Raw genomic sequence first — 18,323 nt, 5'->3', positions numbered from 1 at the left:
CACGAAGGGGGCGCTCCGCTTTCCGCAAGAGCAGATCGCTTGCCACACCATGTACTTTTTGGCAAACTTGGATAGTTTCTGCTTGCGAATCTCATCCGGAACGCTGAATTTGTCCTCTGCGGAGAAGAACAACAGGCCCGGCAGCTGACGAAAGTCCGCTTTGACGTAGGTTTCGTCGTCCATTACCAGGCAATGCGGCTTCGTCAGCATTTCGGTGTACGGCTTCCGGACTCGCGTCTTCCCCACCATGTTTTGCCTTTCGTCGCGGTTAGGAGCCTTCTGAACCTTGTATGTACGCAGGCCCTCCCGCTGCTTGGTCCGCTGGACGAATGAACTTGACAAATTCAGCTTATTGGCGACATCCCGGACCGAACTTCTCGGATCACGTCTAAACTGCTTAACTTGATCTTTGATCGCTTGTGATCTTTTTCACTGACGGAGCATCCATTTTTGCCGTTCTTCACCTTCCGGTCGATGGTTAGGTTCTCGAAGTATCGTTTTAGTACTCTGCTGACCGTGGATTGGACGGTTCCCAGCATCTTACCGATGTCCCGATGTGACAACTCCGGATTCTCGAAATGAGTGCACAGGATTAATTCACGACGCTCTTTTTCGTTCGACGACATTTTTCCAAATTTACGAAAAATTGACAGTGAAGCATGGCCAACGTGATCTATACACTCTTATCTGATTATAAGCGAAAGCTGAAGATATAATTCCTAAAAATTAAATTTCTAGAGTGTTTTTTCCGTGATGCAATTTGATGTGACACACCCTTTAGCTCGTTCGCCATGGACAAAAACAGGTGGTAGTCACTTGGTGCAAGGTCCGGACTATACGGCGGATGCAAAAGAACCTCCCATCCGAGCTCCCGGAGCTTCTGGCGCGTCACCAAAGAAGTGTGTGGCCTGGCGTTGTCCTGATGGAAGACAATGCGGCCTCTGTTTATCAAAGATGGCCTCTTCTTCATGAGTGCTACCTTCAAGCGGTCCAGTTATTGGCAGTACAGGTCCGAATTGAGCGTTTGGCCATAGGGAAGCAGCTCATAATAGATTATTCCTTGACAATCCCACCAAACACACAGCAGAACCTTCCTGGCCATTAATGAGGGCTTGGCCACCGTCTGAGCTGCTTCAGCGGGCTTCGACCACGACCGTTTGCGCTTCACGTTGTCGTAAATGACCCACTTTTCATCGCCAGTCACCATCCGCTTCAGAAACGGGTCGATTTTGTTGCGATTCAGCAGCGATTCAGATGCGTCGATACGGTCAAAGATGTTTTTTTGCGTCAACGTGTGTGGCACCCATACATCGAGCTTCTTTGTGAATCCAAGCTTCTTCAAATGGTTAATAACGGTTTGATGACTTATCCCCAGCTCTTGGCCGATGCTACGGCTGCTACTATGCCGGTCTTTCTCGGCTAATTCAGCGATTTTGTCGCAATTTTCGACTACAGGCCTTCTGGAGCGTGGCGCATCTTTGACGACCTCTACACCAGAACAGAACGAAAACGTTGAAACCATCGTTGTGCGGTGGAAATGGAAACTGTATCGGGTCCATAAACTGCACAAATTTTATTGGCAGCTTGAGATACATTTTTTCCTTTGTCATAGTAGTACTGTAAAATATGTTCGATTTTCTCTTTATTTTGCTCCATATTTGCGACACTATAACTCACGAACGACTTAACCAAACAAAACACTGTCAAGGACTATATTATAGCGCGCAAAAATACCTTTCCAACAAGCTATAGTATGATACAATGAATACAACTAGAGCTACGCGCTTACAACGACACCTCGCGGAAATACCGCAGGACTTTTTTGACAGCCTAATATATTTATATCATATTTTCTGTTTGAACAACATACAGATTCCATGTAAGATCATATTTCATAATGTTCATTCAGAGAAAAAATTCAGCAGCGATTTTCACTAACAATCAATCATACGAACAATCACGGTAAGAGCCCCCGCAGGCTGCAGACTTTTGTCGGCCGCGAGATCGGTCGGACGACTTAATCAGTATGGGGCGATATGTATATGTGCACACTACACCGATTTAGTACCGGCCGAGAACAAAAAGTTTGATAGGCTTCCCGATTGCATTCAAACTGTTCGGTCGGTCATCTATCGGCCTCCGTTTAATCAGCATCGATCTACGCACACACGACGATTGTTTCTCGGTCGATAGTTAAATTCGCTCTCCATTCGCTCTCAATTCACTCTCAAATTTGGCATCCGACATACGTGCCGTCAGGGTTGCCAATAACAATTTTCAAAAAACTGGAAGATCGCTCTTTAAAAAACTGGATCGTGTAAAACCATTTTAATTTAAAAAGATCGTCTTCAAAATGATTTGTTTACCCATTCCAATGATTGAGAAATAGAATCTCCTTTGAAGCTGCGTGTCGTATTCATATGCAGTTCTTTTTTCTTTTTTTTTTTTCTCTATTATTTATAGTGATTTTCAACACATTTCGGCTGGTTCGTCACTTTTTACTTCCATTTTGGAAGAATGTCGGGAGTGAGAATTGAGCTCGTGATCTCTGCGTGAGAGGTATGGATGTTACCACTACGCCAGATCGCCTCCGCTCATTAGCAGTTCATAAAATGGCGAAATAAATATTTAATTAATCATATCAGTCGAGGAGATCAAAATGACGTTTTTCACTACTCGAATATTACTGTAAAACAATATTTGAGGATCTTTTTTACTAGAACCTCTAGAAAATATAGTTTTATTTGGGTAACACTTAAAAAATCTCGTATTTTTTGCTTCATGTCCATCATGTCCTTCGTGAAATGTCATGTCCAGATTAATTGAGGTGCATAGGGACACGGAATCGCCAATAGTAAGTAGATTTGTGGGAAGTTATCAGGCCGGATTCATGCCCGGTTGCTCGACGACGGACCAGATTTTTACACTGCGGCAGATCCTCCAGAAGTGCCGCGAGTATCAGGTCCCTACACACCACATCTTCGTCGACTTCAAGGCCGCATATGATACAATCGACCGACTACAGCTATGGAGGATCATGGACGAACACGGCTTTCCCCGAAAGCTGACAAGACTGATTCAGGCAACGATGAACGGTGTGCGGTGTAGTGTGCGGATCTCAGGTGAGCTGTCGGAATCATTTGAGACTCACAGGGGACTTCGACAAGGCGATGGAATCTCCTGTCTGCTCTTCAACGTGGCGCTGGAAGGTGTTATGCGGAGAGCGGGCGTCAACATGCGGGGCACGATTTTCAACAAGTCCAGTCAGTTTATCTGCTTCGCCGACGACGTGGACATAATCGGAAGAACACATGCGACGGTAGCCGACTTGTATACCCGACTGAAACACGAAGCAGGGCTGATTGAGCTTGGGATCAATGCGTCTAAGTCTAAATACATGCTAGCTGGAGGGACTGATCGCAACAGAGTTCTTCTTGGTAGTAGTGTTGTGATCGACGGCGACGAGCTCGAGGTGGTAGAGGAATTTGTCTACCTTGGCTCGTTGATAACAACTGACAACAACAACAGCCGTGAAATTCGAAGACGCATTGTCAATGGAAGTCGTGCCTACTATGGGCTCCGCAAATCCTTGAGGTCCAACAAACTCCGACCCCGTACGAAGTGTACCATGTACAAATCCCTAATTCGACCGGTTGTTCTCTATGGGCACGAAGCATGGACGATGCTTGAAGAGGACTCACAAGCGCTTGGAGTTTTCGAACGCCGAGTGCTCAGAACAATATACGGTGGTGTACAGGAAAGCGGAGTATGGAGAATGAGAATGAACCACGAACTGGCGCAACTCTACGGCGAACCCAGCATTCAGAAAGTCGCCAAGGCTGGACGAGTGCGATGGGCAGGGCATGTTGCAAGATTGCCGGACAGCAGCCCTGCAAAGATGGTGTTCGCATCGAATCCGGTAGGAACAAGAAGGAGAGGAGCCCAGCGATCGAGGTGGATGGACCAGGTGGAGCAGGACTTGGCAAGAATAGGTGCAGCCGGGAGTTGGAGAACTGCGGCCATGGATCGGCACTATTGGCGAAAAATTGTGAAGAAGATCTAATCTCTCAATGGGATGTAGTATCATTATAAATAAATAAAAGGGACACGGAATTTAACTCCAATCCTCTGTTCCTTTTACTACTAACGCGAATTTTGATTAGTGTAGTGTTCCGTTTGTCCATATTCGTTGCTATCTTTTTCTCACTCACGAAGAACGTATAATAAGAAAAATCAATCTTCGGTTCGACGCTTTTGCTTGGTTTGTTTCAGCTCCCATTTGTTAACATTTGAATGCGGATATGACTATTGCAACGAATGGGAACTCAAACAAAACACGCAAAACTGCCAAACAGACGTCTCCGTGCACTAATTTATGCAGTGATCTATGTATCAAAATTCTGGAATAATTTTTCATCGGGCCCCATGATGGGTGATGGGTGGGCCATTTAAAGTGGAAGGATTTGTTTTTGCAATAGCAAAGTAAAGAAGTGGAATTTTAATTTTTTTTTTGAAATTCATTTATTTTGGTCCAAGGAGATTTGTTCTAACTACTTTTTGATTATGATATCTCGTAAATGACCGCCTCTGGCCTTGACCGCAAAATGTGCCCTTTTTTCGGCATTTTCCATCACTTTGCCCAATGTTTCGGCCGATATGGCAGCAATTTATTGTCGGATATTGTCTTTCAGCGCAGCCAGGGTCCTTGGTTCACCAGTGAATACCTTGGATTTTAAATATCCCCATAAAAAAAAGTCAGGAGGCGTCAAATCAGGTGATCTCGGTGGCCAGTCATAATCGCCGTTTTTCGATATTAATCTTCCGGGGAACATTTCGCGCAATAATTTGGTCGTGGCAGCCGCTGTATGGCATGTAGCGCCGTCCTGTTGGAACCAGTAATTGTCCAATTCATTTTCACGAACAAATGGCAATAAAAAATCGGTTATCATTGTCCGATAACGCTCCCCATTCACGGTTACCGTTGCTCCATTTTCGTTTTCAAAGAAGTACGGGCCGATGACTTTATCGGCATAAATGCCACACCACACAGTAACTTTTTGGTCGTAAAGAGGTTGCGTTTCGATGAATTGAGGGTTTTCAGTAGCATAAAACCGACAATTTTGTTTATTCACTCCTCCATTCAAGTTGAAATGCGCCTCATCAGACATTATGATTTTTTGCCAAAAGCCACAATTGAGCAGTTATTTTGAATGTACAGCTGAACAATTCTATCAAATCAGCGCGTTGTTTAGGTGTGTATTGTTCCATGGTTGAAATTGTACTGAAATGACGCTTCCAACGCGGTATGACATTTGTTAATCTGACATCTCTGTCAAAAGTTATGGGGTTGCCAGATGCTTCCACTTTAAATGGCCCACCCTGTATTACACACTGTAACACTGCTCAAGTGTGACTGTGGTATTGACATTATAAAATATTGATATTGAAAAGCTATTTCTCTCCAGTTTTGATATTATTCTTTGGTATTTCACTTTAATATCAGACTTGTCCAAACCAAATTTGGGTATCAAGATTAAAATGAGGTATTCTTAAGTATTTCCTCCTGCTCGACAATATACTTTTAGAAAAAATTCCATAGTATACATACTTGCTAAATTAACACTATAGTGTACACCCAATACAAATAAGTCCCAATCGTTTGACTCAATAGGTTTGCAATTTCAAACATACACATCGGAACACAACTTTATTATAAGGATAAGAATTGAGGCTTCAAGTATTAGTGCGTATTGAATCCTCAAAGTCAAAACAACATTTTTCCCATTACTTCAAAAATGGAAAATTTCGATGTATCAGCTGAGATACATCGCATTCTTGTGGAAAGTTACGGCAAGGTTGTAGCTACCGATGGACAGTACTTTGAATAATCTGTGACTTCTCTTCTTTTTATAATAAAACGTTGAACTTTTCGAAAAAACGCTGGAGACTTATTTGTATTCCCAATGATATATTTTATGCAATGACATATTTTATGCAAAGTTTGCCTTTTTTTATTTGAGATATGCATCAAATAGGAGAGTTTAGATCATGCGTAATGTTAATGCTATTTTAGAACTAAAAATCCTTTAAGAGACTTTATGAGAAACAAATATCCCATTGATGTAAACAAGATAACATGGGTTTTATGTTCATATCAATCAAAGTCAATGAAACTCATTGACTCTAAGGTCTTCTGAAATTTAAAATGATTTGGAGCACCAATAACATTTGATGATTATAAAAACTCAAAACCAGCATAGCAGACGGGCTCTGTGAACCTATTTAGGTAAGATTTCTTGCTATGCACATTACTAGTCGTGGTTGAAATGGTAGTTCAATTAGTCTCAACTTCAGAATGTTTTGGCGGACCTAGGATATCTGATTTTTATATAAATTCAAAAAAAAACTATGGATGGGTTATACCTATGATATAACCGCAAGGTTGACGTAGGACTGCCGTTGGCTTAGTAATCATTTGTGTTTTTTCAATTAGCAATAATCGCACTTCGAATGTTCCTCATTTGGTACGATATCGCCGCTGCACAAAGCTGTTGATTAAACTAGTGAATGAATGAAACAATTGCAAACAAATCCCAATTTAGGTCAATTCATGCATTATGGTAGTGGTTATCGCAGCAAATAGTTATCAATATTTTGCCTAATAATCAAACAGTATGCGTATAAGTTCAGTGAACTGGCGACATGAAGGGGCATGCAGTCTTGAATAACCGAGCCAAAGCGTTGCATTTTTACCCGCTTTTGTAGACCGTGTTAGCAAAACGCATTCCGGAGTGTAAAAATGCATAGGGGTATAAAAAGTACTGTCGAGATCAGGAATGCCGATTTTCCCCACTTATTGGTTTCGGAATCTGTGTTGGGAAAACACATTCCGGTTTGCAAAAACGTAAGCGAGTACAAAAGTTCTCGCAGCTTGCATCTCATTTGCAATGCCAATTTCCCCAGGCTTCATGGCTGTGAAGTCTGTGTTAGGGAAGCATTCCGATTTGCAAAAACGCAAACAAGTACAAAAGTACCCGCTGCTTGCATTTTTTTTTTGCAATGCTGATTTCCTCAGGCTCCATGGTTTTAAAAACTGTGTTAGGGAAACATTCCGATTTACAAAAGCGCAAACGAGTACAAAAGTACCCGCTGCTTGTAACTATTTTGAAATGCCGATTTCCCCTGACTCCATGGTTTTGAAGTCTGTGTTAGGAAAACATTCCAATTTGTAAAAATGCGAACGAGTACAAATATACTCGCTGCTTGCATCTATTTGGCAATGCCAGTTTCTCCAGACTCCATAGGGTTGAAGTCTGTGTTAGGGAAATATTCCGATTTGCAAAAGCGGAAACAAGTATAAAAGTACCCGCTGCTTGTATCCATTTTGCAATGCCGATTTCCCCAGGCTCCATGGTTTTGAAGTCTGTGTCAGGGAAACATCATTCATTGCTGCGATGGTACCTCAATCGCTGTTCAATTATAACTGAGTGGATTTCCGAGCGGCGCTCGCTTATATACCGATTGGTGATTTCAATAGCCTGTCTTGAAAGTAATTTTAAAGCTATTGAAACTAGTTTTTGGATCAAAAAGTAACAAGTATATAACGCGTAGACATTTTCTCTTTCGAATGAAGTGTTTATCATACCATTTCGTTCAGTTGTTTAGGAGCTATTAACGCTCAAATTCTAGTTCTCCGGCGTAACGCTTCCGTTTTCGAAACTTTGATTTTACACCCCAGTATAGAAATGAAAGACGTCCGATAGTCCTACGTCAAAACACAACAACACATACCGTATCAAATTCGGATTGTAAGCAAGAGAAAAATAACACTGAGTTGACTGTGAAATAAAAGGATGATCGATTCAAGCTAAATGCATTTTGAATCGAACGAACGACAAATAAACTAAATTGGGCCAGGGATAGGAAGGGTGAGTGAGGGATATTGTTTATAAATTTTGAATTTATTTTACAAAAAATAGGTAAAACTGAAGCACACATATTAAAACCTGGATAAAACTGGATGATATTTGAAAAACTGGAAGATTTTTGGGTTTAACAGTTTAACTGGATCGAGTGAAAAAAAACTGGAAGAATCCAGTTTAAACTGGAACATTGGCAACGCTACGTGCCGTGCGAATCACAGAGAACGGGATGGACCTAATGCTCTCGGAATCTCTTTTTTTATTTTCCTTTTCCGTTCTCTTCTCCGTCGTCAAACACAAATTAAATACAGTCTTTCGAGAATATTCGGCCGACAGTTGGCTAGTGTGCGCACTCTCGACCAACCCGACTGTTTGGTTGGCTCGGTGTGCGCACTAGCAACCCAACCCGACCAAACTATCGGCTGAAAAAAAAAGTCTGCAGTGTGCGGGGACTCTACCACGTACACGCAATATGCCAAACAATGGAATGAAAGCAACGAAAAAACTTTTTTCTCAACTTGCCCACACTATAAGATTTTATGTTTACCTAATGAATCGTCCCAGCTTTCCCCAGATTTTTTTTCTGATAATCAGGAAAAATATGAATGTTACGCAGAATTCAAAAAATACATGGAATTGAAAATATATAGTTTTGCCTTTAAAATTACGAAAATCTAATATAATTTTTAACTCAAAATTGAGTATACATTAACAAATAAACCCTGGGTTACATACATTTTGCATCATAAATTGACAGTATCGTTTTTTCTTACAAGCATTCTTGTTATATCGATCCATTCCGTCCAGCGCAAATCAGTTCAGCTGCACTCGTTCGTTCGCAAACAGTTTGCCCGCAAACACTTCGTTCTCAAACAGTTCGTTCCCAAACAGTTCGTTCCCAAACAGTTCACTCTCAATCAGTTCGTTCACAAACAGTTCTTTCCCATACAGTTCGCTCGCAAACAGTTCGTTCTGAATCAGTTCGCTCTCAAACAATTCACTCGCAAACCGTTCGTTCGGAATCAGTTCGTTCACAAACCGTTCGATCGCAATCAGTTCGTAAGAAGAACTACCGTTCTTTGAAAAAGAACGACCGTTCGTTCTCTCAATTCGGCGAACTAGTTCTTTCGTACCGTTTGTGAAACTCGTCTCTAATATATACAATTTTAAACTGCAGATTATCTTTTCCAATTAGAGAGATTGAAGGGTTTTCAAGATACTGGCGTAACTTACGATAGAAACCGGAGAACTTATATAATTTTAAGAAGAGGACCTCTAATTGTTTGGTTCGAATTTTGTTTTACGTGCAAGCTTGATTTTGGCGTTTACATCTTGTGAGATGGAAACCAGCTTGACCCTATTTAGAGTGAAGTACAGACCTAAAAACATCATAATTCAACGAACAATATCGTATTTTGAACGCTAGCTTTGTAGTATTTGAATCAGCTCATAGCATTGTTCGCTAATAAAAATTATAACAAAAAGATTTTCTATCTTTTTGTTATAATGACCAGTTGGCAGTCCCGATCGAAATCCGGTGGAAAATATCTGAAGAATCCTTGTCAGACGGACTCGGCTGATAAGAAGCAATACAATACCATTGATGAGCTTAGAGCGGTGATCTTCAAAGCGTGGCAGAATATCGAACAATATGGGGAAGCTCGGGAAAGACGGACACCTATATACTACGTCTTTCAGGAAGGGTGCCAAATCAGAAAACAGGTCACGTTTTTATGAAATAAAGTTAACGTTAATAACTATTTTCACTGTGAACGAGTTCACATGATTGGCATACCAATCGAATCGGAAATTCTCTAAGATTTGTTTGATATGCTATACATTACAATGATCAAATCATCGCTAATCTCAAACCATACATGCCATGTTTGCTAACCCTTCCCGTATTTCGAATGCTTATGACTCGAACATTTCTCAGTAGATCGGAAGGATGTTTGCGTCAATTGGTAGGAAATATTTCTACGCGTCCATCACAATTAACAAAATGCTATTTTTCATGAGATGAACAATTGAATAACTGTAAAATGTCAAGCGTTATCTAAACGCCCTAACTACCAAGTTTTGCTTGGCCCGATTAACGGTTTCCCTAACACAGACTTCAAAATCGATGTATCTGTGGAAATCCGCTTCGCAAATATACATGCAAGTCGGGGGTATTTTTGTCCCCACCGAGCTGTGTTTTCCTAGCACGGACTTCAAAATCAATGTGCCTGGGGTTATCCGCTTTGCAAATACATGAAACATTCTTCGTGAGGACACCGACTCGAAAACATCGTTGCTGGACGAGCTGGACGGCGAGTGATCGAGTGCCTTTCTCAAGCGAAGGTGTAGTGCAGGTGTAGAGTAAAGTTTTCCAACGGTCTTTTTCAAGGCTAGAGACGAATGAACTAAAAAGTTTAGAGTCTCTTTAATTCAAAACCTGACAAATACATGCAAGTCGGGGGCAGGGTTACCATATCTACAGAATAATCTGTATTTCTACAGATTTTTTAGATTTTTTGAGACCAAGAATCTGTAGATACATATTACAGTTTTTTTTTGGGTTTCATACAGAATATACACATTTTTTAAAATAACATTCTAATAATAGGAACGGCCTGATGTTAATAATATTTTTCCCATTTCACCCATTTTATTCATATAGCTTTCGAATATGTTTAAATGAGAATCACCTGTTTTCAACATTCATATGTAGCATGATGTCCTACATTCTAATGCCAACGTCTGCGTTCTAGGTTAGTATTATTTATATAAATTAAAATAGAACGCCAAATGTGTTGGTAAGCGCAAAACCCGAGTATGGACAGAATGGTACGATTTGAGCCGGTTTTAGTTGGTATTCATCTCTGCCCGTAGAATTTTTTTTTGAAAAGCTTTGAGGGAATAGAGGTGGCAATGGGGAATAGGAATTTGAAATTATAACTCGAACGAAGTAACAGTTTCGAACAAAATGCAAATCCGGCGGAATGCAGAATAGGGATAAATTTTAAAAAATATCTAAATAAAGGATCGAGAAGTTTTGATGCAGGATTACGTTTCGAGAATATATGGGGAGTACATATAACAAATTGTTCAATTTTTTTGTTTTATTCTCAGAAATTTAATGATGATTTCTACCAATTGATTCGGGCTTTCCCTAACAATCTATTGGAATGCAATTATAAAATTTTCTATAGCTAATATGTTAAAATAGCATTGAAAGTAGAGCTTCTAATTTCTCCATATATTCGTGTAGACGCAAAACGCTTCCCTAACACGGATTAGAAAATCGGTCTAGTCGAATTGGAAAAACACATTGTGGTCTACACATTTATAGCAACCATTAAAAATGCTGAATCCCCCCTCGACAAAATAGCTCTCACTGGAATCCGTCGTTAAACCTCACCTAGAGAGATTCAACTATGACCGAAACCAGAAAATGAAACGAAGTTTCAACCATTTAAACGATTTGATGAGCAAACCTATATTACTGTTTTCTGAACTACGTTTTGCTATTGATTGTAGAATTGAACAAAACAAACTGAAACACATGAATTCACTCAGATTAATTCGGAGGCCAGAACACTTTATCTTACTCTTTTTAGCAATACATCAAAATACATCAATGAAAAATAATGTCGAAGCCTGCCCGTATCCTAAGCATTAGCTTCATAGTATTTATCTGTTCCCTCCTCAAGCGTTGGCTGCCCTCTAGCTTTTGAATTGTTTCCTTATTATGTTACCTTTTAATTCATTACAACAATTACATTTAAGCATCGTCTAATCAATAATAACTATACCAATCAATGATACTAAAGGTAAAATTATGCTTGAAAATTGGACTTATAAATTCAATACAGATTTCAATACAGATTTTTTGAGAAAAAAATAAGATAAATAGATTTTTTCGGAACAAAAACACAGATTTTATTATGGCAACCCTGGTCGGGGGTATTGTTTGGTGTTGAGTACTTTTGTACTCGCTTGTCGTTGTGCAGACCGGAATATGTTTCCATAAAACGTACTTTTAAACCTGGGAAAATCGTTATTTCAGATACTAGAGGTGAATGAATCTTCGCGGTTCGAGAGCTACGTAAACATGAGATATGCAATAATTTCAGAGGGAAATGTAAAATACAATGATCGTTTGACCATTCTTCCGTTTACATATTTTGGTAGTCCTAGGCATCATATCGAACGTAAAAGGACGTTCATAAAATTGACTTGTAACGAAGAATATAATCTATTACAAACATTTCGATACATCTTAAAATAATATTATAACTGGTAAACAAGTGAATTGCGTAATATAATTGCGTAGTTCTACGTCGAAAATGCGGTCGTGTCCTAGATAGAACCCCTTTTTTTTATATAAATTGTTTATTTTTACAGGCTCAGTTACATTAGTTTAAAGGAGCCGAATTCTTAAATATATGTTTTAAAACTATACATAAATAATTTCCTAACACTATGGTTAGTAAGGTGGAAAACCGATTACTCGCGGTTTACTCGAGTTTAGAGGGTGACATATTCTTTCAGGAAAGGGATGGGATATAAGGGAATTGTTACAATGTTGATGATCACACTCGATTCTTAAATCTATTCGTATATCTATTGTATATTTACATTTCAACTTATTTTGCTGTTTATACCAATCGCTCGCAATGGATGAAAAGGAGGGTATAAGGACATAGGTACAATCACACACGAAGATCGATAGCTTTAAGGAAAACATATATTTGGGTCATGTAATCAAGGTCTAACCGAGCCAACACATCTCTCACCGGCACATTGGGCTGTCTTCCTCGGGCCCGAAGGGAGTTTTCTAAATTCGATCTGGCGACAAGATACACCTCGCACGACCAAACAACATGCTCGATGTCGTGATAACCTTGACCACAGACGCAGAGATTGTTGCTGGCAAGATTGAAACGAAAGAGAAGCGCATCTAACGAACAGTGATTGGACATGAGTCGGGAGAAGGTGCGAATAAAGTCCCGACTCAAGTCCAGACTTTTGAACCACGGTTTGAGGCTAACCTTAGGGATAATCGAGTGAAACCACCGGCCCAATTCATCTTCGTTCCATTTGCGTTGCCAGGTAGCGATGGTATTTTTACGGACTAAAGAATAAAATTCATTGAAGGCGATTTGACGGTGATAAATGTCGCCTTCAATCGCACCTACCTTTGCTAATGAGTCAGCCCTCTCATTACCCGGAATTGAGCAATGAGAAGGGACCCAGACAAAGGCAATGACATAACAGCGTCTGGATAAAGCACTTAAAACTTCTCGTATTCTCTCAAGTAAATACGGCGAGTGCTTTTCCGGCCTCACTGAACGGATAGCTTCGACAGAGCTAAGACTATCCGTTACAATGTGATAGTGTTCAACAGGTCGTGAGGCGACGCTGTCCAGCGCCCAGTATATCGCTGCCAATTCAGCAATATACACTGAGCAAGGATTCTGAAGACTGTGGGTGGTGCTAAAAATTTCGTTGAACACTCCAAATCCTGTGGACTCATTCATAGAGGACCCATCAGTAAAGTACATATTATCACAATTGATACCCCCATACTTTGAATCGAAGATCGTTGGTGCGATCCTCGATCGTTGATAATCTGAATATCCATGGATATCTTGCTTCATGGACAGATCAAAATGCACAGAGGAATTGATGTAGTCAGGGAAACAAACACGGTTGGGAATATACGATGAAGGATCAACCTGCATGGAGATGAATTCATGATATGAACTCATGAATCCGGAGTGAAAATTTAGCTCGATCAGCTGCTCAAAATTTCCGATCACCAATGGGTTCATAACCTTACACCGGATGAAGAACCGAAGAGATAATAATTTGAAGCGATCTTTTAGTGGGAGTAAGCCTGCCAAAACCTCGAGACTCATGGTATGCGTTGAGGGCATACATCCCAACGCAATACGGAGACAAAGATACTGAATTCGTTCGAGTTTAATGAGGTGTGTTTTGGCAGCTGATTGAAAACAGAAACTGCCATACTCCATCACTGAGAGAATAGTTGTTCGATACAACATTATAAGATCTTCGGGATGGGCTCCCCACCAGGTGCCGGTAATTGTACGGAGAAAGTTTATTCTTTGTTGACACTTTTTACTCAGATACCTAATATGGACCCCCCAAGTACATTTGGAGTCGAACCAGACCCCAAGATACTTGAATGACATAGCGTGAGTGATCGGTTTACCCAAAAGTTGAAGCTTTGGTTTTGCTGGTCTATGCTTCCTAGAAAAAACCACCATCTCTGTTTTCTCCGTGGAGAATTCGATCCCTAGACCAATGGCCCAGGCTGAAAAATTGTTTAAAATATCTTGTAAGGGTCCTTGCAGGTCGGATTCGTTTGATCCTACGACAGACACCACTCCATCATCTGCAAGTTGTCTTAGGCTGCAATTTTGTGTAAGGCAATTGTCGATGTCGCTTACATAGAAGTTGTACAAAAGGGGGCTTAAACAAAGATACCACCCCTTACAATTTTTAATTTTAATGATATACAAACTTGCAATGCAGTGTATCAATACTCTTGACTTGAATTTTCAGGATTTCCCTGACTTTTTGGCACGTTCCCTGACATCCTGACACACACTCAATTTTCCCTGATTTTTCAGAAATGATCCTGATTTCTCCTGATTTATTTACTTTTTACGTTATAAGAATGAAAATTATCCGTAAAAAATGTACTGGGTTTCCTGTCATAGTTTTTCTCCCGATATAAAGCTGTACCAAACTTATTTATCAATACTTCGTCTAATATGATCGTTGCAAATCGACTAAATAAACTTTTCCAGATGAAAATCCCGAACTATTTTCACTACGCACAAATATTTCGAGGATTGTCAAAATAATGCTATAAAGTTTCATGACAAGTTCAAGAAATAATATAGTGATTATGTTTGAGGAACAACATTACCTTGTATGATTTGTATATACGAGAAGCCGCAAAGTTATTCATGGAGGAATACGTTTCAGAGTGTGATGTTACTCAAGAGGAAGTTTTTAAATTCAAAGTCATTTTTTTTATAACATTTGATCGTCTTTAAAGTATAATCAACTTCAATGGTGAAATTATAGTAAATATATTATATCAAATATCAAATCGAATCAAATAATACCAAATCAAAAACATTCAACAATTAATCCACTGATTATAATCTTTTCTCATTTGACGAGTAAAAATTATTTCTAAAGTATGGACGATGAATTCAAAGTAAATCTAAATATTAATTTCTCAACGAATCAATGTAGTGATGCTGTAGGTTTTTGGGAGAAATATATAGACGATCAGAAGATCCCTGCAAAATTCTCTCAATGGCAAGAACTTCAACTCTAGGGCCAGCATGAAAAATACAAGAAAACAAACGCGTTCTGGGAGGATAGAATTTGAAAGCTGAGTGAAAGATTGTAGAACGAAATAATAAGACAAAATTGAATTAATGTAAGTCTGCTCATCCCAAAAAAACGATACGAACTCTCCGGACGACCCAATATGAGCTATCCTGATTTCATCCTGATTTTTATTTTAATTTTTCCCGATTTTTGACAATTATAGTTGGCAATCCTACTCTTGACATTTACTGTGTACAAGTAGCTGGTCTTCTATTAAAATTGTAAATAAAAACAAAAAGGGATCTACAAAGAGCACCTCAATGTTAATTTTCGTCTGCAAAAAATAAGCTTCTCATTGTTATCGAGTAATTTTTTGGAGTAGTTTTTGTTACGTGGGTGTTTTACCATCACTTTTCTTCCAGTTTATCGAATCAGTGGTGAGTTTTCTCATTTTTACTCCAGAAACACTGATGAAAAAAAAAAGCTAATCAAGTCGGGTAAGACGGACACTCCATCGAAGGGAAAGAAGAACATTTTATTTTGAAAACAAATCGATTATCTCCTCCATCTTTGACTTAACAGATGTCCACTAACTGCGTTTACAAGAGCTACCGGAGGTTATGGACGAACCATCGGATGGAACAAAGCTGTGTTAATTTCAACATTCCAAAACCAACACTCATACGTCATCTCAAACATTCCAATTTTTCACCACAGCTAGGACCACTTTCGACAATTTTCAGTCAGTAGTAGGAACAACTCCGCCTGCGAATGACGGATCTCTATAGTGTCCGAAAAAGAACCTGAAACTATTGAGAACCAGAGCAGTGGGTCCAAAGCCCCAAAAAAAGGAGGATGGTTGTAATAGCTGTTATCCATGGTTATCATAGAAAGAAAGTAATGGATAAACCCCTAAGCCAAGGTGTTACGCGACCCGTACCGAGGGTTGAATGGTATGGGGGGTTTCATCAAATACCTTGCCTATAACGGAGCCTGTGGAGCACCGGGGCGCCCTCCACAGTATTTTCCGCCCTTACTGCATTAAGCGGGTCACTGATGTAGCTGACCTTCTTTACCGCGCAACTCGTGGGACTCACATGAACAATCCTAACAAGCCTTACGGGTTCCGGCAGCCTCTCCCTGCATAATGGAGACGAACAAAATGCTGGACAGAATAAAGTTTATTCAGGTGAACCTTCATCACGCCAAGTTAGCAAGCAGCATCCTAAGCAGAAGGTTCATTCACGAAACTTTGGATGAGCCACGAAACTTTGGATCAAGAGCCTTGGTTCTATAATTCTAGGATTCGAGGAATCTCTACACAAAAATGTAAGCTTCTCTATGACAGCACACAAACTGCACCAAGAGCGTAGTGGTAACATCCATGCCTCTCACGCTAAAGGTCACGAGTTCAATTCTCACTCCCGACATTCTTCCGACAAATGAGTTAAAAATCAATATAATACAGATAAAAAAAATTCTTATACGAGATAACATTAGGTATGTACCGATCACAGAATTTATCAACCGTGACATCATGGCAATATAATTGGAGGTTCCAACGACCCGAGGGAAAACCGTTATCATCGTCGCTTCGGCATATTTCCCAGGGGACAACGTTGAAGTTCCTCCATTTGAAGTTACTACGCTGATACAACACTGTAAATTCAAAAGTTGGCATGTCACAAATGAAAAATCTCTATCTGATCATAAACATATAATGATTAAATATAATTCTGGTAATCTTTTGATCGAGAAATTCAGAGATTCGAGAAAAACAAATTGGGATAGTTATAATTCCAAACTTCGAAAGGCGAAAATTTTGGTATCAGTGGAAAGTATTTCTTTCACTGAACAGCTTGAAATAGTTTCATCAAAATTTGAAGCCTATATTAAATCCACCTTCGAAGAAAACTGTCTACTGAAGCAAAAAACTTCAAGTAAGGATGCATCTTGGTGGAACAAAAAACTTGAAAGGCTTAGAAAATTGTCTAGAAAACTCTTCAACAAAGAAAAAAAAACCTCTGATTGGACAGATTACAAAAACTGTCTAACAGAATATAACAAAGAAATCCGTAAATCTAAGAGAAGGGATTGGAAGTTCACCTGTGAACAGGTAGAAAGTTTACCTGTTGTAGTAAGACTTCATAAAGCCCTTTCCAAGGATCACACCAACGGACTTGGTAGTCTGAAAAAAGGAAATGGTCAATATAAAGTCTGCTTCATTTAATATTGGAACAAATTCTTTTGCTCATTGTGGCGCTCCTAGTGAACGGATTTGGAAACTTTTTTCACCCACGTGTCGGTAAATTCATTACCTTTCACCATGTATTTATGTCATAACACCAAACGATAGCATTTTGTAAACAACCGCCATGGAAGCCGAACGGAGAGATAAAATTGTGCACAGTTTTCTTGAAAATCCATTGTTGTCGGCATCTAAGCTAGCTAAACAGCTTAAAATGCCCAGAAATACCGTATGGCGTGTTATCAAGCAGTACAAGGAAACATTGACGACGGCTCGGAAGCCGCATTCGAAGCGTCGGAGTGGAACTGTCGACCGGAAACTGCGTGGGAAAGTCATCAAGGCCGTCAAGAGGAATCCCAATCTTTCAGACCGCGATTTGGCCAATAAGTTCCAGGCCGCTCACAGTACGGTGCGACGAATTCGTCTCCGGGAAGGAATAAGGTCATTCCGAGCCAGCAAACAGCCAAATCGGACGCTGAAGCAGAACAATGTGGCCAGAATTCGTGCTCGAAAGCTGTACGACCAAGCGCTGACCAAGTTCGACGGATGTATTCTGATGGACGATGAGACCTACGTGAAGGCGGACTTTGGGCAAATCCCAGGTCAAAAATTTTATTTGGCGACGGCTCGGGGGAATGTACCTGCAAAATTTAAGTTCGTGTTTGCGGATAAATTCGCCCGCAAGTACATGATTTGGCAGGGGATATGCAGTTGTGGACAGAAAACCAAAGCCTTTCTCACTGACAAGACAATGACATCAGAAGTCTACACAAAAGAGTGCCCACGACCGT

The 18,323-nt window shown here is 40.0% G+C and overlaps 1 pseudogene; it reads right to left on the bottom strand.

The window, feature by feature from the left end:
- Positions 1–6,380: 6,380 nt before the first annotated feature.
- On the bottom strand, positions 6,381–6,550 carry LOC129772323 (U4 spliceosomal RNA; annotated as a pseudogene).
- Positions 6,551–18,323: the final 11,773 nt, after the last annotated feature.

Source organism: Toxorhynchites rutilus, chromosome 2, assembly GCF_029784135.1.
Source record: "Toxorhynchites rutilus septentrionalis strain SRP chromosome 2, ASM2978413v1, whole genome shotgun sequence".
Taxonomy (NCBI): domain Eukaryota; kingdom Metazoa; phylum Arthropoda; class Insecta; order Diptera; family Culicidae; genus Toxorhynchites; species Toxorhynchites rutilus.
The sequence above is the reverse complement of the archived record's forward strand: the minus strand, read 5'-3'. Positions and strand labels throughout refer to the sequence as shown.